Source organism: Canis lupus, chromosome 2 (assembly GCF_003254725.2).
Source record: "Canis lupus dingo isolate Sandy chromosome 2, ASM325472v2, whole genome shotgun sequence".
Lineage (NCBI taxonomy): Eukaryota > Metazoa > Chordata > Mammalia > Carnivora > Canidae > Canis > Canis lupus.
Genome location: NC_064244.1, coordinates 7,249,748 through 7,274,693, shown reverse-complemented (window position 1 = coordinate 7,274,693; position 24,946 = coordinate 7,249,748). Strand labels below are relative to the sequence as shown.

General features: G+C 38.2%; 1 protein-coding gene, 1 long non-coding RNA gene and 1 other non-coding gene across 9 annotated transcripts in view; 1 reads left to right on the top strand and 2 right to left on the bottom strand.

The window, feature by feature from the left end:
* LOC125753414 (uncharacterized) overlaps positions 1 to 2,735 on the top strand; it is an 81,640-nt gene extending 78,905 nt beyond the window's left edge. For both annotated transcript variants that reach the window (XR_007405179.1, XR_007405181.1), the window contains exon 6: positions 2,438 to 2,735. This is a non-coding gene — a long non-coding RNA (uncharacterized LOC125753414). The remainder of the gene's footprint in view (positions 1 to 2,437) is intronic.
* The window catches only part of ARHGAP21 (Rho GTPase activating protein 21), a 136,523-nt gene that overhangs the window by 95,183 nt on the left and 16,394 nt on the right, over positions 1 to 24,946 (bottom strand). The gene's annotated exons all lie outside the window — the stretch shown is intronic.
* On the bottom strand, positions 21,948 to 22,052 carry LOC112670430 (U6 spliceosomal RNA). Its single transcript, XR_003142949.1, has one exon. It is a non-coding gene; the product is annotated as a U6 spliceosomal RNA (small nuclear RNA).

Here is a 24,946-nt window from a genome sequence, read left to right as displayed (position 1 = left end):
TCCGTCTGCCTATGTCTCTGCCTCTCTCTCTCTCTCTCTCTCTGTGTGTGACTATCATAAATAAACAAAAATTTAAATAAATAAATAAATAAATAAATAAATAAATAAATAAATAAATAAATAAAATTTTACAAATTTACAGCTAATGCAACAACACAGATGAACTTCAAAGATAATACTGAGTAGGGGTGCCTTGGTGGCTCAGTCAGTTAAGCATCCAATTCTTGATTTAGGCTCAAGTAATGATCTCAGCTAGTGAGATTGAGCCCATGCAGGGCTCCAGGCTGGGCGTGGAGCCTCCTTAAGATTCTCTCTCCCTCTCCCTCTTCCCCTCCCCCTTCTATCCCTACCCCCCACCCACCTACCCACACTCTCTCCTTCTCTAAAAAATATATATAAACCAAATAATAATAATAATAACACTAAGTAAAAAAAAAGCCAAAAGAAAAGAGTACACATAATATGATAGCATTCATGAAATTCGAAACAGGCAAACCAAAACATGGTGATTATCTTTAGAGGAGAGAAAAGTGACCCCAAGAGGCATAATAGAGGCTACTGAGGAGCTGATAGGCTATAGCTTGATCTGGTCAATGATCCACAGAAGTGTTCACTCTATAAAATTCATCAAGCTATGTATTCATGATTAATGCATGCTGTAATTGCAAGCATCTGTTTAAAATGTTTACATGTTTATGAAAACATAAATCTGATTATGTTACTGTTGCACTAAAAACCCTGGAATAGGCTTCCCATCACACTGGGAAGGAAATCCAAAGCTCATAGACCCTCCATGACCTTGTTTCTGGATATGACTCTGACCTAATTCCTACTTCCTCTCCCCCTCCTCACCAGTTCCTGCCACACAAGTCTCAAACATACCAAGCTCTTTCCCATCTTAGAGGCTTTATCTTTGCAATTCCCTCTACCTGAGTGCTGATAACTATACGACTTGCTTCCTTAATTCCTTCAGGATTCTATCTACACATTATCTATTCAGAGGAGTTATTCTGTTCGGAGGTGCTTTTCTTAACTACCTTATCTCTCTCTCCATCACTCCATTCTGCTTTATTTTTCCTCACAGCACTTATCACAATCTGAAACATGTTTGTTTGATTGACTGATGATTGACTGATTTTCTGTTTCACCCTCCCCCCCCACCATTAAAATGTAAGTCCATAAGAGCAGGGACTTTGTTTTGCTCACACTAGAACAGTACAGGTACAAATAAAAAACTATTGAATGAATAGAAAATGAGTGTTTTCTTTTCCCATAAAGGAAATTTTATATTTTAATTACTTATTTTTGTGTCTATTTGTTTAAATCTGTCTTCCCTACTTGATTATAATCTCCAAGAATACAGACATACACGCTCAGGATTTTATAGCTAATACCTATCACAGAAGCCAGGTAAAAAGCAGGTACTCAATAAATATTTGTGGAAGCAACAGATATACGTCAATGCAACAGTGAAACTTCATTGTTTTCTAAGCTGGCTACACATTAGGATTACTGTCTGAATTAAGCTCCTTAATTTCAAGGCCCTAAAAAGCAAGCACCATTTCTCCTTCACCACTAGGCATAGGCCCAGAATCATCCATTTAGCAAAGTATTTTGACTGATTAGCATTATTTATGGTAAGCTTAATATAAATTCCCATTCCCTCCTGTGCAGAAAAGAGTTAATCTAGCAGGCCTGGGACTTCATCCTGAAGAGAGGCCTGCTTACTAGGTAGGTCCTGGGTTGTCATCTGAGTATTTGGATTCCAGATGGGGGCTCTCACCATACCGTAACCGATTAAAGTGGCTTACTGTATGTAACCTGTGTGTGCAGACAACACGGTTTATGCCGAACACCTGCTTTCCTTCTGGGAGTCTGGAATTTTGGTCCATGTCAGGCAGGTCATTGTCTCGAATGAGCTTCCCTGGTAGACACTTCATACATAGTGTCACGTTTTGATGCTGGAGGAATTAAGTGTATCGTGTGTGACTCCACTGGATGAGACTCCTGAAGCTTGTATGGTTTTCTCTGAGCTTTGTCCCAGGATGCCTTTTCTTTTGCTGATTTTGTTTTGTGTTCTTGGCTGTTATGAAATCATAGTTTAGTACTGCAACATGCAGAACCCTGTAAGTCCTCTGAGCACATCATCAAACCAAGGGGGTTTGGGGGGATCCCTAACATACTTCCCAGTTCTGAAATGGATTATAATCAATCCCAACAAAAGAAGAAAAAGAACAGTGATCCCCACCTTTTGGAGTTCATGCCTACAGATAATCCGCTCTGCTTGAGTGTCAGCTAGACCTGGTGAATTCTAATAAATGGAATTCACCAAATGTGATGGGATGTCAAGATTAGATTACAAAAGACTTGTGACCTCTGTGTTCCCCACACTTTGTGTCTCTCTTGCTCTTCTCTCTTATTCCTTCTTATGAAATAGGCTGCCATCTTGTGAGCTGCCCTCTGGAGAGGCCCATGTGACCAGAAACCACGGATAGTCTCCAGCCAACAGCCAGCAAAGAACTGAGGCCCTCACAGCTCATGAGAAACTGAATCCCACCAGCAACCACGTGAGTGAGCCTGGAAGCAGATCCTTCTCCAGGCAAGCTCTGAGATGATGTCAGCGCTGGCTGACCCTGAGTGTGGCCTCGTAAGACACTGAGACACTCTGGGCCAGAGGACCCGGTGAAACCACGCCTGGAATTTTAACCAGCAGAAACAGAGATAATAAATGTTGTTGTTCTAAGTCACTGGATTTTGTATGTAATCTGTTTCCCCGCAGTAGATAACTAACACATTCTATTACCTAAAACAACTAAAAATGTAGACAACATACATGAAACAATGGTTTCCAGACACTGGATATCAGATAACAAAGGACCATGACTGCTGGGGAAAAAAAGGAAATAAAATGAGCACTACTGCCCTAACATAGCCCACAGAGTGTCAAAGCCATGGCACACCTGGTGGCCTCCCTAAGTTTGAAGAAGCCACGGTGGCCCGTGTTTATAGCAGGGAATAAGACAAAGTAAGTGGCACAGGGAGGGAGCCCTGAACATTTGCCGGGAACTAGTGCTGTGTCCTCTGCACCCAGCCTTCAGCTTAGTACTCATGAGTCTCTATGAGGAAACCAGCCAGGAAAAGAACTGGAGGGACCAATCCCCTCAGCTCACACCAGGATGGGAAGAGTGCCGGTTCCCTCCCGAGAGAGTGGGGAAAACCCTGTAAATCATGGGCACCAGGTAAAATACTCCCAAGTCCTCATCACCAGCCAGGCAAAATTAGCACAAGACTAAAGCTGCTCTGATCCCACTATTAAGGCTTAAAAACAAGACTCAAAAAAAAAAAAAAAAAAGGAAAAGAAAAGAGAAAGGATTATATGTCAATGGAGCTACAGGCCAACATGTATGGTTATGGGGAGAGCACAGCTGGGAGTAGTTGTGAGGGGTTTAGATCAATGATGGAATATAAAGCTGGATAATGGTTAAAACGAGGCATTTTACTTGACACAGGATTTAACACTGAAGCAAGGAATAAGACAGGAGAGGTTCGGATACATCATAGGGATGCCTCTAAGAAGCCTGGCAGGCACGATATCCCATATTAAATGAAATACAGATGCCAGAACCGCTGATGGTGACAAAAGGGATGAATATAAGACCGGAGAACTAGGCCTGCTCGATGGGTCTAATGGGTCAGACCGGAAAACCAACCAGCTAACCATGTTCCTTGGGAGGACCCAAGGACCCTGCCTTTACCCAGGCAATTTAGAATGTACTGATGCAGGTGGATCAGCTCCTGTCCCATGCAGGCCATACTGACAGCAGTATCTTCTGTCTACATCTGGGCTTCCTAAGGAGCAATGAGGATGACAGGATCACAGAAGAATAGAGCCCAGGAATCAGCACTTAACTTTTAGAGTCAAGGTGGAGAAATTCAGGACTGAATATCAAAATCAGAATGGCCTCCAGGGGTCCTCCCCCAAAATCTGCAGAGACAGATGATAAAACGTGTTGTTCCTGGGAGCCACCTGTCACTGGCTCACACTGGCCCCTGCAGAAGAGGGGAATGATGTCCCAGGGGGGACAGACCTTATTAAAGCACAGATGTGGGACAGCTGAAGCTGTTAGGTGCTGGAAGATGGGGGAAGGGAACTTGCTGCAAAAGGGGTCTGGGGAAAGGGGTAAGGGGCAAGGGGGGTGTGGGACAACAGGGAAAATAAAGGGGAGGATGCCTTTCCACAAGTGGAAAGAAGAGACCCCTTTCTGTTTTCCTACCTTTCTCTGTCTCTCTCCTCACCTTTCCTTCTCCCTCTCCTGTTATTCCCTGTTCAGGCCACATTTTCTCCAGTGCTCCCTAAACAGCCCATCAGTTGGAAGTATGCTTTTTCCACGTTATGAATACAGCTTTATAACTCCCATTTTATCTATTTTAAAAAATTTTTTTTTAGAAAGAGAGAGAATAGGGGGAGGAGGAAAGGCCAAGGAAGAAAGGGACAGAGAATCTTAAGCAGGTTCCATGCTTAGCATGGAGCCCAACACAGGGCTCGATCTGACATCTCTGAGATCATGACCTGAGCCGAAATCAACAGTCAGATCCTTAACTGGCTGAGCCACCCAGGTGCCCGCCCCCCCCCATAATTCTCATTTTTAAAAGCTGAAACATTGAACACTATATTCTGGAACCAAGAGTTTTAGAGTATTATGTACTACATTTGGCGGGAAGGGGTAGGGGGGACAAGGGGGATGAAATTCTAAGGTACTCTGTAGACAAAACCAGGAAATTCTACAGCTCCTACATCTGTTTCTGTTTGGATACCCTTGGGAAAAGTAGGTACCACACACTTCAATGCGCCTACTGTAAATTTGCATTAAATGATAGACTTTCCCATTCATCACCTAAGCTAAAAGCCACTATGAATGGTACCCTACATAAGCAATGTTCCCCCTCAATCATGAATAAACATGGCATGACACAGGAGTTAAAATTTCATTCCTCAAATATATAGTAGCATATAAGACGTATCCTGCTTTTCTAAAACTCACTTTTTGTTAGAACTGGAAGAAAGAGCCCTGGGATCATCTAATCAGTTTACAGATAACAACACTAAAGTCTGGAGAATTAGCAGAATTGTTCAGAATCACACAACCAAGCAGTGGCGGAGCACACCAAGCACACGCAGGAGCTTCTACTCGTAATCCAAAGCTCCTTCTTTCCACTGGACCATCCAACTTCTCAAGCAAATGGTTTCCCCCCCAAAGATGGGGATTCAAAAGCTAGCATTTTCAGTACTTTCCTCCTTGTACCAAATCCAACCATCATCAAAAAGCCAAAACAGAGGAGTCTTCCATTCCATTCATCCACACACCATTTAGTCTGTCCTTTACAAATCTGCTTCAGAGAGTTCCATTTTGTCTTTCTTATTAATTCAAACCTGAGTCGCCTCATCAACCAGAGCTCCCAGGCCAGAACATCTAGGCCAGGCATGGGCATAGCAGAGTCTGCGGCTGAGCCCTCTAGTTACTGATCCAGAGGCAGCTGGCTCCACGTGAACCGTCGGCTTGAACTACCTAGTTAAGCTAACTGCTTTCGATTCCAAATGAACCACTTTTCAGCTCCCAAGCAATCACACATATTGTTACATGACATTAATGATGCTACTTTTTAAAACTTTATTTCAACATCAAGCTCTGCTCAGGCAGCTCGGTTTATAATCACATTGCTTATATAACACAGTCACCAACTCAGAGTATATTCATACATGTACCTACATATTAGCGATGCTAAAGGCTCAGTATCGGAAACAAGGGAAGAGCCAAGAGTGACTCATCGACTAACCCACTATAGAAGGCACCAAAAACTCACAGCCACAGTAGTTATTGCAAAACCTAGTTCTCCCTTCTTCTGTTTTCTTACCTGTCTTACCCTGCTCTCTCCAGCCTTTTATCTCTACCTCCGTACTGTGTATCTGTCATTCCAGACATTCCTAACCCTTTCCTCTCCTCTCCCTGCTCCTTAGTCTTTCTTCAGTCCACTTCTGTCTACTACTCCTGAAACCGGCCATCAACTGAAAAAAAAAAAATATATATATATATATATGATTTTTGTCATTTACTCTACATTCTTAATACAGCTTGCCAATTACCAATTTTGAGAGCTGATGCACGAATACTACATTATATCCACAGTAAAGAGGCGGTACGGTGTGGGTGTTAAGAGCAAGGGTTCCAGAGTCTGACTAACTGGGGTGCATCCTGCTCTGCAGCTTAATTGTGTGTGGCCCTGGGCAAGTGACCTAGCCTCCCTCCCCTTCACCTCACCTCATATTTCATCTGTTTCCTGTAAAGTGGGAGCATGAAAATCATATCATCTCAACAGGGTCGTTCTAAGATTTAAAGGGGGTTAAGTATGTAAAGTGACACACGGTAAATACCCACTAAACATTGATTATTCTGCTCCCTTATGAAACACTGAAGTAAAAGTTCCTTCTGACATTTTTCAGTATTTTAGGGGCTTGGTGTTATGGATCCGTCATACGGCACAGAGATGTTTTTACTCTCCTGTGCCTTCGACCAACAGTTCTGACAGCTAAGGTTCTGAAGCTTTAGGTCATTCGTTATGTTACTGCCGAAACGTAGCAGTGATCTGCTTGGATTTCCCCTCACAATGACTAAGAGGCCTCATCCCTTCAATATTCGCAGCCTCCCTGATCTCACCTGCATACACTACCTGTGCAAAGTCAGCCCTCTGTGCATCGTGGCACAGTGATTTGTATCCCTACACTCGTAATCAGTCCTGCTAACCCCACATTAACCAGGCCCCCCACCGACAAATTTCTCCAGTGTTACTTCCCACTGACAGCATCATGGCAATCTCCAATACAAGGCCATTTGTATGGAAGTGAGCAGTGAGCATAATGAGGACAGAGATGACTCAGAAGCATGCCACAAAGCCGCACAGAGGGTTGTCCTGGAGGTCAAGCCAAGAAAAAAGTCAATTTACATTATTCTGCCTAGCAAAGCTAAACCCTTGGGGTCCTTAACCAGGAGACCTCATTTTCAGGCTCCCTAATTAAAAAAACAAAGGAGCAATTAACCACTTATGCATTTTTTAATAAATATAATTATTCAAATAAGCTAGTAAGTGATAATACCATAATACTTTACATTTCCCTTAATTTTTAAAGGAAGACATAATGTAAAGTAATATTGAAAGGAAAACAGTTATATTAAGCATTTCTAAAAACAAGACCACATTTAGCTCTATCATTTAAGGCAGAGCTTTAATGTGCAGGAGAAATCTCCAGAGAATCTTGTTAAAATCAAATTTTGATCTTACAGGTCTGGGCTGGGACCTGAAAGTCTGCATTTCCTACAAACTTCAGGACGATGCAGACACTAGTGGTCTGTGGATCACACCTAAGAGTAGCAAGAAGTTAAGGTACCTTAAGTGTCGAAAGGCTTATTCCCAATTTCCTAGCTTATCAATTTAAAGCATCCTTTAACTGGTGTTAGAAGCAGCAACTTCTTCTAACAGCTGGAAGGAACAAAGTGATCTGCAGGCTACCAAACTGCTTCTTAACAAAAGGAGCCAAGAGAGGAGCTGGAGAAGAGGAAGGAGCTTCAAGAGGAAGCAATAAATAAATAAATAAATAAATAAATAAAGTCCTCTGTAGCCTCTCTTTCTGTCTTCCATTTGGTTTCTCCAAGGAAGAAATGAAAAATGTACACCGGGGTCCTTCCTCGGTGTGGTTATCTCCTGGTTTCCAACTCAAGGAATCCAATACAAGCTTCCTCTAGCTCTTCTTCCCTAAAATGAACTTCCACAGAATGACTATTTCTACTAGATAATTAAAGTTTCCAATCATTTTACAGTCCTCTTTCAAAGAAAAAAAGAAATCTGCTTTAACAGTACAGTTACTTTTTCCCTTTGTAACATTTTACAAGGAATTTGAACAGAACACTTCCTTGAGAAGGGGAATGTGAATAAAAACCTCAAGAAAGTTAAAAGGCATGTCATGCAGAGGTCAGGGAGTGAAGCATTTCAGAAGAGGGAACATTAAGCAAAGGCCCTGGCACTGAGATATCAGGGAGTCCAGTGTGGTTAGAGAAGACAGAGTTAGGGACAGGACCTTGGAGATGATGGGGCATGCAGGGACAAACACATAGGGCCCTTGGCCTTTTTTTTTTTTTTTTTTTTTTTGGGCCCTTGGCTTTTATGTTGACTGACTTGGCCAGTCTTTGGAGGGCTCTGAGTAGAGTAACATGTTCCAGTGTTTAGCAGGATCAGACTGGCTGCTGAGCTAAAAAAAAGACTGTAGATTCTTTACAGGCATATACAAAGAATGATGATGCCAGGATCTTCCGTGCTTGGCACTTCCCAGTATTCCTTCAGAGTTCCCTAGCTAGATATGTGGCCCATGCCAATATCATTTGTCACCAGGTTCAAGGGAAAACAAGAACTGGGTTATTGGATATGTCATATATGTGAAACCTTAATGCCTAACATCTTTGTATGACTGAGCTCCACTATTACCCAACATTTAGCCCTTAGTTCTAAATACTGATTAGGACATTTGAAATTTCATACACCACTGCAGAAAAAAAGAGAAAAACATAGGGTCTGCTCTTCCTAAAGGTGACAGTATTATAACCTATAAAATTTTTAAATTCACTCATCTCTCACAAAATCTAAGAACATTCTACTCTCTAAGATTTTCTTAATATAGAAATATATTTTAGAAAAGAAATGCTTTAAAAGTATTATCACCCTAAAAAATAAACAAAGAAGCAAACAAATAAATAATAAAAGTATTATCACTCTGACCCAGTAATTTCACTTCTGAAATGGTATCCTATGCAAGCAATACTGAACAGGAAAACAATTTTAATCACAAAGTATTCATCATATTTTATTTATAATCACAAAAAACTGGAAGCAATTTAAATGTGCAGTGACAGTTAAATGATTTAATAAATTGATAGTGTAATATATAAAATATCAAATACTTATAATGATAATGTACTATACATACATTTAATTTAATAAATATTAAATATTATGATTATATTAGAGAGACTCTAGCTAGAAATTATGCAGCCATTAAAAATGATGTCATAATATGTGCATACTATGATTACAACTTATAAAATACACACACAGAAGAAAAAACACTGGGCAGGAAAGAAACTGCAGGGTATATATCAAAATATTAACAAGAGTTGTAAAAATTGGAAAAGTGATTGATTAAAATGGATTTACCCAGCTCAATTACTCAAATACAAGTGACCATGCATTTTGCTTATAACTTAAAAAATTAAATTAATGGGACCTCTTTACTTCCATCTTTTTATTTCCAATATGGATCTCATATGATATCACCTCTCTCTCTCTCTCTCTCTCTCTCTATATATATATATATATATATATCAGCCTGGAATATACTAATAATAACAGTAAGCTTTATTAAGCACTCATGGTGCCAGGCACTGTGTTAAATGCTGGATCCAGGCCATCAGATTTAAATCTTCACAACAGTCCATGAGGAAGATCCTCAGAAGATGAGAAAGAAGAGGTGAGTGAGCAATGCCAAGGCCATCAGAGAGTCAGAGATAGCACCAGGCCTTGAATCCAGTTTTTGGGCACAAAAATCTGCTCTCTTATCCACAGCACCAGAGTGCCTCCCTACAGCAATACAGAAGTATTTAATAAAAATAGAATTCTCCAGCAGTATGCAAAAAAAAAAAAAGCGCCAACTGAGCCCTGTGCCAACTGTGGCACCCTCCCATTACCATCATATCACTCATGTGGTCTGCTCCTCCTGTCTGCCTCCCTTGCTCCTCACCCTGCCATTTCCTTTACTCCTTATTTCTCTCCCACACTTCACTACCTATATCACAAACTTTCCAGCAGCATCCCTGGGCATTGCTTAGCTTCAATAGTAAAACTCAAAATCAACTGCTGTCCTAAAGCTTTCTAAAGACCATAAGTTATACACTAGAAGCCTAATGCCACATTTGGCCATAGATGTATTTTGCTTAGATCTCAGTATTTTGAAAAATACTGTTGAGTATTATTGAATGAGTTACCAACACTTAAAAATTAGGATGAATTCACATAAAAGGCTAATTTTAAATGTCTCTTGAAAACCAAATGATTTGATAACAGGAGGCCCAACAGGGCATCAATCTCCTGAAGCTGATTCTCCACTTTGCCACAGTCTCCACCAGTCCCTGTTAACTCACACCTGACTCTCTTCAACTCTCTTCACTTTTATGGAACCTGCCACCTTGCCCCCAAAGCACTGAGTTTGTGACTTCCACCAAATATTTTAAGTGGTGGCCTAAAGTCCCCAGGAGACGTGATCATATGCCATTTTTACTTTATGCTAAATTCTCCTCTGACTGATGCCAACAACTAAATGGCCTATCGTTGGATGTAAGCCACAGCAAAAGCAGCACCAGCAATCCTGCAGAACCCCAAGCCAACGCAGGTCCAAAAGCACTTTCTGTGGCTGGTTCACTTGATCACCTCACCCTCAGATTATCCCAACTCAAATATTCCTTTGGGATTAGCCAGAACAAAGTCTTGACCAGGTCCTACCTCAAACTACGAAATTTTCTGGTGATGAGACTAATACATTTAGTAGTAATTGCAAACCAGTTACTAAGGAATTTTTTTTTTTTTTTAAGTTTCAGCTTCAGTCGGTTCCTGATATTATGAATTTTACATGCAAAGATAATTGCAGTATCTATCTTCTTTTATTCTCTAAGTAGCCATTCAAAATCCATATTTTTACGGTAATGTAAATCCATTAGAAGAGAACTAGAAAGTGCACCAAGGAATCAATCTTATGCTGGAAGAACTACAGACTAAATGACCTCTTCCATCTCTAATTTCTGATCTGTTAGTCTATTGTGCATACCCTGAACCATAAAAATATCCTTTCACCATTCCAGAATAGAGACAATAGGACATAACGTAAAGTACTGGAGACCCAAAAGTCCCACTTGAAACTAAATTCATGTCTCATTAACTTCTGTTCATGCCATGGCTTTGGGAGAACTGAGAAATGGTGCTATACTGGGGGTGGGGGAGCTACATTTCATTTATCATTTACTACTTTCAATATTTTAATTTTTCTTCTAAATTTCAAATAATACTAAAGAACATTTTTTTAAAAAGGAAAACAAATACCCACAAAGTGATTAATAAACCCTATGAAGGTAATTAAATCATGGTTTTTAAAGATTCATTGATAACTAAAGCAAAGCTGCCATTGCATAGCTATTTTGTGAGAGAAGCCATTATGATGAATATATACAATATTATTTACGACTTATAAAAGCAGACTGCACCTAATAAATAATAACAATGCTGACTGAAAGTTGAAGGGAGAAAAAAGAGTTTTTTCTTCTTAGGGAAGTAAATTCAAAAGCATATGACAATTATCATAAAAAATATACTCAACAAAGTTTCTCTACTGCAAAACAACTGTTTTCTAAAAACCTGTCCAGGAACAGAATAACTTCAAAAAAGAACTTTCATTTAATCCCACAGTGAAAGAAATCAAGAACCATATTTCACTAAAAATGAAAAACTAGCTAAAAAGCAATTCCTTCCAAAATCTTGCCTACCTTCCTATAAACACAATATGAAACGCCTCTGAAAATATGTAACATTTACTTTTACAATTTTATTGCTTTAATTTTTCCTAGTTTTATTTTTTAAGTAATTCATTCTAACTTCCCCTCCCCCACCACTTAAAGCTCTACAAAGTCTCATCTGCGCAACTGAAGAGTTAACCTACTTCTTTTAAGAGAAATTCAGATGATACACCATGTTAAACAAGTATTTCAACAAAAAGTAACAATCTGAAAGATTACTTTTTCACTGTTATAGGAAGACACTGATTTTATATTCAGCATTTTCAATTTTTTTGTTTATACATTATAGCAGTTTTTAATTAAAAAGCAAAATATATATGCATATATATATATATGAAACAAACCTGACCACTCCATGCACAGTACAGGTTGCACAGTAGGCTCCAATTGTGGTTGATCATGCAGTCGAATATCCTGAACTGGGCCATGACTGCCTATAGCACCGTCTGCATGGCTTCTCTGACTCAGCTCCTGTCAGCAGGGTAGTGCTGTTACCAGAGCTCTGCAGTGATGTGAGCTGCAAATACGATCTTCCCCTCCCTTTCCTGTCTAAGCAGCAATAACTCACTGGCAGAGCTACCTTGTCTTCCTAAACACTGGTACATTTAAATTATGAAATCATGGAGGGAAGACTTTTCACAAAAGCCTTATTCTATATTTATTACCATCTGATTTTTTAAAAGACGATGGCTCTCTCCTTTCTGGAGATCATAGGCTAGTATTTATATAGTTAATGAAAACACAACTTGGGAAGGTGGTACAATACATCAACCGTGTTGGCCACATCCCACAACAAACCAGCTCCCAACACAAAGCTGTGACAGCATCTGTGCCCCTCAGACTGTGTCCTATCCGAAGGGTATCCCTGAATCCTATCTTCATCTTTTAGTACATTTCACATGGCTACCATCTCTTTAAAGATCCCTCATCTCGGGCACCTTTTACCATTTTTGTGCTTCTCTTCCTACATCTCTGACCATTCCCTCTTGAAAGAGAGCCTAGACTGTACCAAGACAGACTTCACCTTCTCAACTGCTACCTACAAGGAGATGACCTTAACTTTGGAGCTTCAGCTCATTCATCTGTAAAATGGAGATAACACCTACCCTCATGGGGGCTTTAGTAGGAAATAAAATAACATCTTTAACATGCTTAAAAGGGTGTCTAACAGGGGCGCCTGGGTGGTTGAGTAGGTTAAGCTCTGATTTCGGCTCAGGTCATGAACTCAGAGTCTTGGGAGTACTGGGATCAAGCCTGCATGGCAAAGGGTTCCCTGCTCAGTGGGGAGTCTGCTTCTCCCTCTGCCTCTCCCCTGCTTGTGCTCTTTCTTTCTCTCTCTCAAATAAATAAAATCTTTTTTAAAAAAGTACCTAATAAACACCTGATAAGTGATGATTATTAATATTCTTAAGATGGGCTTCCCTTCCTGTCCACATCAGAATTCTTGCTCTCATTTCTTATGCTGTCCCTAGATGATGTTATTCTCCAGGGCCATGATTTTATAATGATGAATTATTTCCAAACCTGTCTTCAGCCCCACCCTTTCTCCTAAGCTTCAAATCTGCATGTCTAAACTCTAGTCAAGCCCATTCACCTCAATACCTTACACCACATATTCCAGCTAAACTCATTACCTTCCCCCTCACAACCCGCACCAGCCACCAGCTTGGGAGCCCCTCATCTGCATAATGACAGCACAATTCAGCCTCTTAGTCACCGAAACAGAAACCAGCCATCCTCAACTCTCTTCCTTACCTCTCACATCTGTCACCAAATCTTGTCTTTGCAGGGAAAACGCACAGTAAACCTGTCCCTTTGCTGGTCTTACTACTGTCACAGCCTCAATTCAGCACCCATCAACTTTCTCTTGTGCTACCCCAAGGGCCTCCAGCTGGCCTCCTGGAACACCCTGTTTCACTCCTTTCTGGAATCTCACCTCCAGAGGTCTACCAAAAGAATCTCTGAAACTACAAACTAATCCGATGACTACCCTGCCTAAATCCCTTCCTTGCCCCTTTCTGCCCAAGGCGGTGTTTCCCAAAAAAATGTTCCTACTTGTTCTATAGGATAGGAATATGAATCAGTTAAATGAAAAAAGTTTTTCAATGCAACATAAGTTTAGGAAAAGCCAGGCTAAACAAAAAAACAAAGTTGCAAGACTGCTCAGAGTCTAAGCATGAAGATGAGATTCAAAGGCTCCTGGAATGCTTGTTCTTCTCAAAACCTTTAGCTCACCTTCCTTCCTCTAGCTTTCCCTTAATTGGTGGTGTTCCATAAGGCTCTGACCTCGGCCCTCTCCTCTCATCTCTCCCAATGAGCTCATCTATTCCCCAAACTATAATTATAGTAGACATTGGCTTAATTGACCACTGCCTAAATGACCTGCCAGACAAACCAAAATTCTCAATTCCAGTTGCATGAACACTGGCTGAGCCCATGGCAAGCTCAACTCTTTCTTATGTTTGGGAAGACAGTCTCTAGCCACTTATTTCTGCTCCCACCAAATGAGACACACACTTAACACACCCATTTTATTTCTGCAAAGCTCTTTATGTAGGTTTTATTTGTGTTACTGTTATTATGTAGCTTAGATGATGAAATATGAGTAAAAATGAGAGTTAGTATTTGTGAAAACTTGAATGCTTTGAAAAGATTCAATAAAGGCTGCTGCTCACTTCTCTACTTTTTTCTTCCTTGGTCTTGTACTTTTTTCTCCAGTAAGATTCTAGAAAGTCTCTCTAGCTGCAGCCACTAGGCATATTCAGAGACTAAGGCTGTTCCTTCTGTCAGAAGATTCTTCTTTTTACCTAGCTAAGTCCTTACCTGACTTGGCTCAGCACAATCTTCCCCGGGAGACTTTCTCTGATCCCTGCACTAGGTGAGGTTTGTCTCCTCTCTGTTTTCATAAATCCCTGTTCTTCTCCTAAAATAATATTCATCGTACCCTATTAAAATTATGTGTTCAATTGTTTATACTTCTCATTATCCATGTACATCCACGAAGGCAGAGACCAAACCATGTCTGTATTTTTTCACTGGTGTATCTTCATGTCTGGCACTTAGAAAGTACTCAATAAATATTTTTTGAATGAGGTAAAATGTGGGAGGAAAAATCTAAGTATAATAGGAATCTCTGGAACTAGAAGCATCAAATGTGAATCATTTTAAGATAGAATAACTTTTATCCTGGGAACCAATCGGTCATTATCACCAATTGTGAGCAAAAACACAAACTGCTTCCTTCCTCAAATGATTCCATTAAGCTCTGGAAGCAGATAGCATTCTAGCAAAATCCATAAATACCTACATTACCATCTATTCTATCCCCACCTTAAGATTCTGAAAAATTCTGGAAGAGGGGAAGGAAAGGTTTTAGGCATCTGTTGTTTAAAAGTTCCCTGGTAAGTACATACCTTACTAGTTAATAATCACTGTACGGTAGCATAGACCCAAAATAAACAAATAAATAAGATTCAGAGACTCAAGGCCCAACTACAATCAAGCTTTTATAAATCATTCCTATAATCAAACTTTTATAAATCATTACTAAACACAGTGTATAATTCAATAACAATATTGTAACAATACTAATTTACTGGTTTTGATAATTGCCCCATGTTTACTTAAAATGTACATTAAAGGGGACACCTGGGTGGCTCAGTGGTTGAGCATCTGCTTTTGGCTCAGGTCGTGATCCCTGGGTCCTGGGTTCAAGTCCCACATCGGGCTCCCCTGCCTGCCTCTCCCTCTGCCTATGTCTCTGCCTTTCTCTGTGTATCTCTCATGAATAAATAAAATCTTAAAAAAAAAAAAAAGATGTACATTACAGAAATTTGGGTGAAGAACATAAGGCAACTCTGTACTATATTGCAACTTTCCCATGACCTAAAATTATTTCCAAATAAAAAAAAGTTAAAAAAAAAAAGTTAATGAACAACTGCAACCCAGTAGCAAGGCACATCCCTAACATCCAGATGTGAGCTTGAAATATCATTCACCACGAAAAGGAAGCAGGACTTCTTAGAGAAATGGCTGATTCTAGGTCCTAGGCGGGAAATGTACATAAAAGATGAGCTAGAAAACCACACTCGACAATAAGGACAAAAGACAATCTGGCTTGTGTCTAAAGGACTTGGTTGAAAACTTGGAAGAGCCTACCACTGGTCAAAAAGGGGGTAACTGCTATAAGGATCGAAACCTTTGTCATATGTTGGCATGTGCCAGCTAATAACACTAGATAGATAAGCAGATAAATACATAAATACATACACACACACACACATAGGTCATCTTGGAAAGGTGATCAGGAAACTGATCGTTTCTAGAAATAAAGGGCAAGAATTAAGGAAAAAAAGATCACAGTCATATGATTACAACATTGTTTCCCAACATACCGTTTATACTTCTAAAACATTAGTTAATACGTATGTATAATCCCATATTGACACTTCCGAAATTCAAACATCCCTCAAAGTCCAAACATTTTTTGTGACTCATTGATGGCAAAACCTGCCCTGCCCTCAGTTGACGCAAAACTCTTCTAAGCTTGTATTTATTCCCCAGATGATAAATATTCATACGTTTTCACCAGAAATTACTGATAGCTGGGTGATGTCCCAGAACCTGCATCATCTTACATTTCTAAAATTTGAAGACTTCTAATTTCTGAGAAACCCAAGAATTTCAGAAAATAGATTACAGTTCTTCACGAATAGCCCTGGAAATAAGGATAACTAGACAGCAGGGATCCAAAATAAAAAAAAAGAACAGAGGAAGAAGACCACAGAAAGCAAGACCATCGACCTTGAACGAGGAACATCTTTTTTACCTAGGGTCACTGGGGTCAGAGAAAGCTTTACAAACAGGTAAAATCTGAGCCAAATTTTGAAGGAAGTGTGGGATTTACGTAAATGACAAGACATGAGAAAGGCATTTCAGGCAAAATGAACATGAACAGACATGAAAACACTTCAGACTTTACATATATTCAAGGGACAATGGATCTGCCATTTGCTTTGAGTAAATGTTCGATGTTGGACAGTGAGACATTATGTGGAAGAAGAATGTGTACTCTAAATCCTGTCACAGTCATTCAGCTTTAAATGAACTTTTTCTTTGGAAAAACATTTTTTTTATATATGATATATGGTGGCTGACAGGATTAAATGACGTAAATGATAAATGTTAAGGTACTTAATAAAGGTTCAGTGTTCTCTCTAAAAACCCTAAAAAATTATCTAAAATATACTTTGTCTTACTGTATGTTTCCAGGAAACAGATATTAGAACCTAGAACTTACCAAAAGTATATTAAGATTAAATAAAAGGTTAGTAAATGTCAAGAGTATAAATACCTAAAGTGCAATAGGAATAAAGAATATTAAAAAGACTATGACACTCAAAACAAATAAATATCTAATGCTAGAAATCAAAAGGCTACTAATTAACTTTTTCTCTGATTTATATATTTTTAGGCAAAAAAAAAGTATACATTATGTAGATCTTTAACAACCGTTATCACCCTTTGCAAAGACTTAATTACTCTTTTATTTCCATCTATTAGGAATCTATTCTGATGGTCTATACTTTTGCTCTAAAACCAAAAAAATCCAACTAGTCTCTTTTCCAAACTAGAGGTTTGAGATCATCTGGCAAACAAAGTCTTTGGGATTTACACAGTTAATCTAACAGAAACAAATTCACTTTTTCCTGACTTTCCCTGTTAATATTATCTGGAGAAAAGCAAAAACACTACCATAGAAAAATATCCAATGGGAAAAAGTCTCTTCAACAAAGCGTGCTGGGCAAACTGGACAGCTACATGCAAAAGAATAAACTGGACCATGTTCTTACACCATACACAAAAATAAACTCAAAATGAATTAAAGGCCTAAATGTGAGACCGGAAACCATAAATATCGCAGAAGGGAGTACAGGTAGTTATTTCTCTGACATTGGCCATAGCAATATTTTTCTAGATATGTCTCAAGGAAAAAAAATGCAAAAATAGGGGTACCTGGGTGGCTCAGTCAGTTAAGTGTCTGATTTTTGGTCTAAGCTTAGGTCATAATCTGTGGTCGTGGAAGGGAACCCCAGCGCAGGCTCCACGCTCAGTGCAGAGTCTGCTTTGGATTTTCTCTCCCTCTCCTTCTGCCCTTCCCCCAACTTGTGCTCACTCTCTCTGTCTCTCTCTCTCTCTCAAGTAAATAAATAAAATCTTTTAAAAAAAAGAAAGAGCAAATTTAAATCACTGGATCAAAATTTTGATAAATCACTGTATCAAAATTTAAAACTTCTACACAGTGAAGAAAATAATCAACAAAATTAAAATTAAAAGGCAATCTACTGAATGGGAGAAGATATCTGCAAAGCACATATCCAATTAAGGGCTAGTATCCAAAATCTATAAAGAACTTACATAACTCAACTTCCAAATATCAAATGATACAATTTAAAAATGGGCAGAAGACATGAACAGACATTTCTCCAAAGAAGACACACAGATAGTCAACGGGTACATGAAAAAAATGCTCAACATCACTCATCATCAGGGAAATGTAAATCAAAAGTACAATGAGCTATCACCTCATACCTGTCAGAATGGCTAAAATCAACAATACAAGAAATAACAAGTGTTGGTAAGGATGTGAAGGAGAAGGAACCCTTATGCACTGTTCGTAGGAATGCAAACTGGTGCAGCCATTGTGCAAAACATTATGGAGGTTTCTCAAAAGGTTAAAAAACAGCCACCTGGCTGGCTCAATCTGTAGAGCATCTAACTCTTTATCTCAGGGATCCTAATAAATAAATAAGTAAGTAAGTAAGTAAGTAAATAAATAAATAAATAAATAAGGTTAAAAGTAGAACTGCCTACAATACAAGAATTTCACTACTGGGTATTTACCAAAAAAATACAAAAACATTAATTCAAAGGGATACATGCACCCTTATGTTTATAGCAGCATTATTTACATTAGCCAAATTACAGAAGCAGCCCAAGTGTCCATCAGTAGATGAATGGGTAAAGAAGATACACACACACACACACACACACACACACACACACACACACACAATGGACTATTATTCAGCCATAAAAAAGAATGAAATTTTGACATTTGCAACAACATGGATAGAGATAGAGAGTATAATTCTAAGCAAAATTAGTCAAAGAAAGACAAATACCCCATGACTTCACTCATACGTGGAATTTAAGAAACAAAACAAATTGAACAAAGGAAAAAGAAAGTGAAAGAGACAAACCAAGAAACAGATTCTTAACTATGATAACAAACATATGGTTACCAGAGGGGAGTGGGTGGGATATGGGTAAAATAGATGATAGAGACTGAACAGTACACTTATCATGATGAGCACTGAGTAATGTAAAAAAACAAAAAAAAAAAGGAACAACAACAACAAAACAATAATAACAAAGTTTGAAGACTCACACTCCCCACTTTGAAAACTTACTACAAAACTACAGTAATCAAAACAGCGTGCTACTGGCACACTGTGGTATAATATAGACCTATGGATCAATGGAAAATATTACAGAGCCCAGAAATAAATTCTCACATATATGGTAAATTAATTTTCAATTCAGTGCCAGGACCATTCAATGGGGAAAGGATAGTTTTTCAAATAAATGGTGCAGAAAAAACTGGATATCCACAAGAATGAAATAATACCTTTACTGTATACTGTATAGAAAAGCTGCCCCCCCCCCAAAAAAAAAACAGAAAAGCTGGCCCAAAATGGATCAAATATCTAAATTTAAGAGCTAAAACTACAAAACACATATTGTTTTCACATATTGTGGAAAATCTTCAAGACCTTGGATTTGGCAATCACTTCTTCCTTATGATGCCAAAAGCAAAGGCAACAAAAGAGAAAGATAAATTGGGCTTCATAAAAATTTAAAATTTTATGCATTAAAGGACACTATCAAGAAAGTGAAAATAAAACATACAAAATGGGGGAAAATATTTGTAAATCATATATCTGATAAAGGATTAATATCAAGAATATATAAGGAACTCTTACAAGTTAACAACAAAAAACATACCCAATTTAAAGATGGGCAACAACCTAGAATAGACATTTTGCAAACAAGACAAATGTCCAACAAGCACATGAAAAGATATTCATCATTAGTCATTATGGACATGCAAACCAAAACTACAATGAGATAACACTTCATACGTATGCTGGTTAGCTATCATTTTTAAAAAGTAATTTTTTAATGGAAAATAACAAGTATTGGTGAGGATGTTGAGAAACTGCAATGCTCATACACTGGTTGATAGAAATATAAAATGGTCAGCCACTGTGGAAAATAGTTTGGCAGTTTCTCAAAATGTTAAACATAGAATTACCATATGACCCAGCAATTCCATGTCTGAACATATAATCAAAAGAATTAAAAACAGGGACTCAAACAGAAATTTGCATACAACATTATAGCAGCATTATTCACTACGGTCAAGGTGAAAACAACCCAAGTGTACAACAACAGATGAACGGATGAGAAAATATAGTATCACATACAAAAGAATATTATTCAGCCATAAATAGGAATGGAGTTCTGACATGTTCTATACCAGGTCAACCTTGAAAACTTCATGCTAAGTGAAATAGGCCAGACACAACAGGACAAATATTATACGATTCCACTTCTATGAGATACCTACAATAGTCAAATTCATATTAAAAGCAGAATAGACACTACTGGGGTTAGGGGGAATGAGGAGTTATAGCTCAATGAGCACAATGTTTTTGTTTGGGATGATGAAAATGTTCTGGAAATAGTGATAATCATAACACAACACTGTGAATGTACTTAATGCACTTAATTATACATGTAAAAATGGCTAAAATGGTAAATTGTATATGTATTTTACCACGATAAAAAAAGTTAATCAAGAATTTCTGAAATAAAAAATATAATTACCTGTCATAGCTAAGGGAAACAGTACAACACAGGTTTTTACCTACATAAGAATCTATACTATAGTAATTTGTATAATACTTTCATAAGCAAACAAATCAACTACTTTTATTTTTCTTTTTAAGATTTTATTTATTTATTCATGGGAGACACAGAGAGAGAGGCAGAGCCATAGACAGCGGGAGAAGTAGGCTCCTCGCGCAGAGCCCAACATAAGACTCAATCCCAGGACTGGGATCACGCCCTGAGCCAAAGGCAGACACTTAACCGCTGAGCCACCCAGGCGTCCCTACTTTTTTTAATATATACAAACTGTATTCAGAGTTTACTTATTTAGGTAGGCTTCCAAAAAAATTAAAGGTTTAGATAAAATTAAATTGCCTAAACGTTGCATGCCAGTTTCATTAAATCCAAGATATATCAATAGTTTGTAATTTAAAATCTACAGAATATGTAATTTTTCAATTTTCATATTCAATTACTTAGAAGTTTTCAATGTTAGCTATAATTAAGGGGAAAAAATTTGAAAAATTTTCTCTATTGAAAAACAAAACTTAAGAATGTTGCAAAAGGGCAGCCAGGGTGGCTCAGTGGTTTAGCACCGCCTTCAGCCCAAGCATGATCCTGGAGATCCGAGATTGAGTCCCATGTTGGGCTCCTTGCATGGAGCCTGCTTCTCCCTCTGCCTGTGCCTCTGTTTCTCTCCCTCTCTCCCTCTCTGTCTCTCAGGAATAAATAAATAAAATCTTTAGAAAAGAAAAGAATGTTGCCAAACTATTTAGGAGAATAAGATAAGTCCAACGATATGATGTAACATACGGTATTAGAGCTATAAAGTTTTAAGAAGTCAACTTTCTGAAAGGTACAGCAACTCTCTCCCTGACTATTCTTGAAAAAAAACTTTGAAATTAGATCTTAGAAATCACAGAAGCTAAAATTATTTTGATTTCCTTCTTTTTAAAAAATATAGTTGGAGGGGGGCTGCTGCCTGGGTGGCTCCATGGGTTAAACGTCTGCTTTTGGCTCAGGTCATGATCCCAGTGTCCTGAGATGGAGGCCCAAGTGAACTCCCTGCTTAGCAGAGAGTCTGCTTCCCCTCTCTCTCTCTGCTCCCGCTCCCCCACACTCATGCATTGCTCTCTCTCAAATAAATACATAAAATCTTTAAATATATATATATATATAGAGAGAGAGAGAGAGAGGATTTCAGAGTAAGGGAAGACAAAACTAATATTCCAGTAGTGGGTGAGGTATTTAATGTCTTAGCTGGTAGTTTTAGTTTTGCCCATTAACTTCTCATTATATTTAGGTTTTTTTCCCTGTTTTGCATTAAAAAAAATTATGGACCACTTCACAAATATATGTGTCATCTTTGTGCAGGGGCCATGCTAATCTTCTCTGTATTGTTCCAATTTTAGTATATGTGCTGCTCATATGAACCGTGTTTTGTATTTTTAATTGCATTTTCACCTATTTTAATTGAGGCATAAATATTTACACAGAATGTTTAACTCTTACAAAGCACCAGCTCTTAAGTATACAGCTCATAACATGCTACAAATGCATGTATCTAAGTAATTCACCCTAACCTCATGAGACAGAACATTTCCATTACCCCCAGGAAGTTTCCTGTGTGTCCTCTAGTCATTCTGAAAGTCTCCTTACCTCCACAGGCAATATTCATCCATCTTGCTGCATGTGTACATAGTCTACTGTTTTTTATTGCCAAAAAGTATTCCACAGTAGGAATAAATGAAAATCTAGCTACTTTCCTATTAATACACATTGAGTTGTTTCTGGTTTGCAGCCATCATGAATAAAGCTGTTACGAACATTCCTGAACAAGTCTTCTGTGTGAACATGTGTTTTATTTCCCTTGGGGGTAATTATGTAGGAATGAAAATGGCAGATCATAAAGTAGGTATATGGTGAACTTTATAAGAAACTGCCAAATGGTTTTTTTAAATATTGTACCATTTTACACTCCCATCAGCAATGTATCAGATGCTCTACATCCTCACCAAAATCTAGTGTTATCAAACTGGTTTTTTTAAAAAATAAATTTTAGTGCAATTTAATTTATACAGAAGAAAGTGTGTCCCCCTTTAAAATGTATGCTGCAGTGAATTCTGTCCACTGTACTCATCCATAGAACCACACAGCCACCGTACAACCAACATTTTCATCTCTCCAACTCCCTTCATGCTTCTCTGCAATCAAAGCCCTCCCAACTTCAGACAACCACTGATCTGCTGCTCTCTCTCACTATAGCTTAGTTGACTAAGTTCTGAAATTTTATATAAGTAGAATCATGCACTCTTCCAAGTCTGGCTTCTTTTTTTTCCTCAGCATTTTGAGATTCATTCATGGTGCTAACCGTATCAACAGTTTGTTCTTTTTTTTTTTTTAATTTTTATTTATTTATGATAGTCACACACACAGAGAGAGAGAGAGGCAGAGGGAAAGCAGGCTCCATGCACCAGGAGCCTGACGTGGGACTCGATCCTGGGTCTCCAGGATCGTGCCCTGGGCCAAAGGCAGGCGCTAAACCACTGCACCACCCAGGGATCCCAACAGTTTGTTCTTTTTAAATTTCTGAGTAGTATACTATTACATGGATATACCACAGTTGTCTGTTGATGGATTTGGGACTGTTTCAAATTTGGAAATACTATGAATAAAGCTGTTATGAACATTCATGTATGAGTCCTTTTGTGGACACTGTTTTCAGTTCCCTTGAGTAAGTACCTAGGAGTAGTCCACGTGATAAATGTATGCTTCACTTAATGAAAATCGTCAAAATATTTTTCTAAGTGGTTATGTAATTTTGCATGCCTCTCAGCAATGTTTGAGTTCAATTATCCTACATACCCAATAACCCTTAATATTTTTATTCTTCTTAAATTTAGCTATTCTAGTGGAGTACAGTGGTAGTTCTTTGCGGTTTTAATTTGCATTCTCCCCCCCCATCATGATGCTATTGAACATCTTTTCATGTGCTGATACACAATTCATGTACCTTCTTTTAGGCAGTTCTGCTTTTTCCCATTTTAAAAATTGGGTTGTCTGGAAGCAGGTCCTTGATCAAATACACATAATACAAATATTTTCTCCCCATCAGTGGCTTTACTTTTCATTTTCTTAATGGTGTTTTACAAAGAGCACAAGTTTTCATTTTGATGAAATACAATTTATCGTGTTGTTTTCTTTTCTGGTTGGTGCTTTTGTGTCCTTTCACAGAACTCTTTGTCTACCCCCAAAGTCACACATATTTTGTTCTTGACTAGAAGTTTTATTGTCTAGCTTTTACATGTATGTCAGTGATCTATTTGGCGTTAACTTTTTTCCATGATGTAAGGTAAAGATAAAGGTTCATTTTGTCTATATGGATATCTACGTGTTCCAGCACCACTCAAATCATCTCACTGAATACTAATAATCATGTATGCATGGGTCTCCCAATTCTCCACTGCCTTTCATTGTTATATATATCTATCACTAAAGCAATTCTATACTAACGATTTTTGTAACTTTAAGTATTATAAAATAACAATATAAATAATATAAAACTAATTCTTTTTTTCAAAGTTGTTTGGTTACTCTGCGTCCTTTGCATTTCCAAATAAATTTTAGAATTAACTTGTTTATTTCTAATAAAAAATTTGTTAAACCTTGCTGGAATTTTACGTGGCAGTGAACTGGATTTATACAGCAATTTGTGGCTAAGTCACATCTTAATAATACTGAGTCTTCCAATCCAGAAACATGGTATTATATCTGTTTATTTAGGTTGTCTTTAAGATATTAAAATAATAAGGCTATTATTTTTGTTTCATTTCTCAGTTGTTTCATATATAGAAATACACTGATTTTTGTACAGTAGCTTTGTATTCCTGTATCTTATGACCTTGCAAAATCTACTTACTAGGTCTAGAAAGTGTTTTTGGTAGATCCCTTACAATGTTCTCTGTGCACAATCACATCTGCAAATAAAAAGTTTTACTTCTTCATTCTCTTTTTCCTTCCTTCCTTTTATTTCCTTTTCATGATTTATTACATTAAGTAGGGACTCCACAATATTGTCAAACAGAAGTACTGAGAGCAGGGCAGCCCAGTGGCTCAGCGGTTTAGCGCCACCTTCAGTCCAGGGCATGATCCTGGAGACCCGGGATCGAGTCCCATGTCAGGCTCCCTGCATGGAGCTTGCTTCTCCCTCTGCCTGTGTCTCTGCCTCTGTGTGTGTGTGTGTGTGTGTGTGTGTGTGTGTGTGTGTGTGTCTCAGGAATAAATAAATAAAATCTTTAAAAAAAAAAAAAAAAGAAGTACTGAGAGCA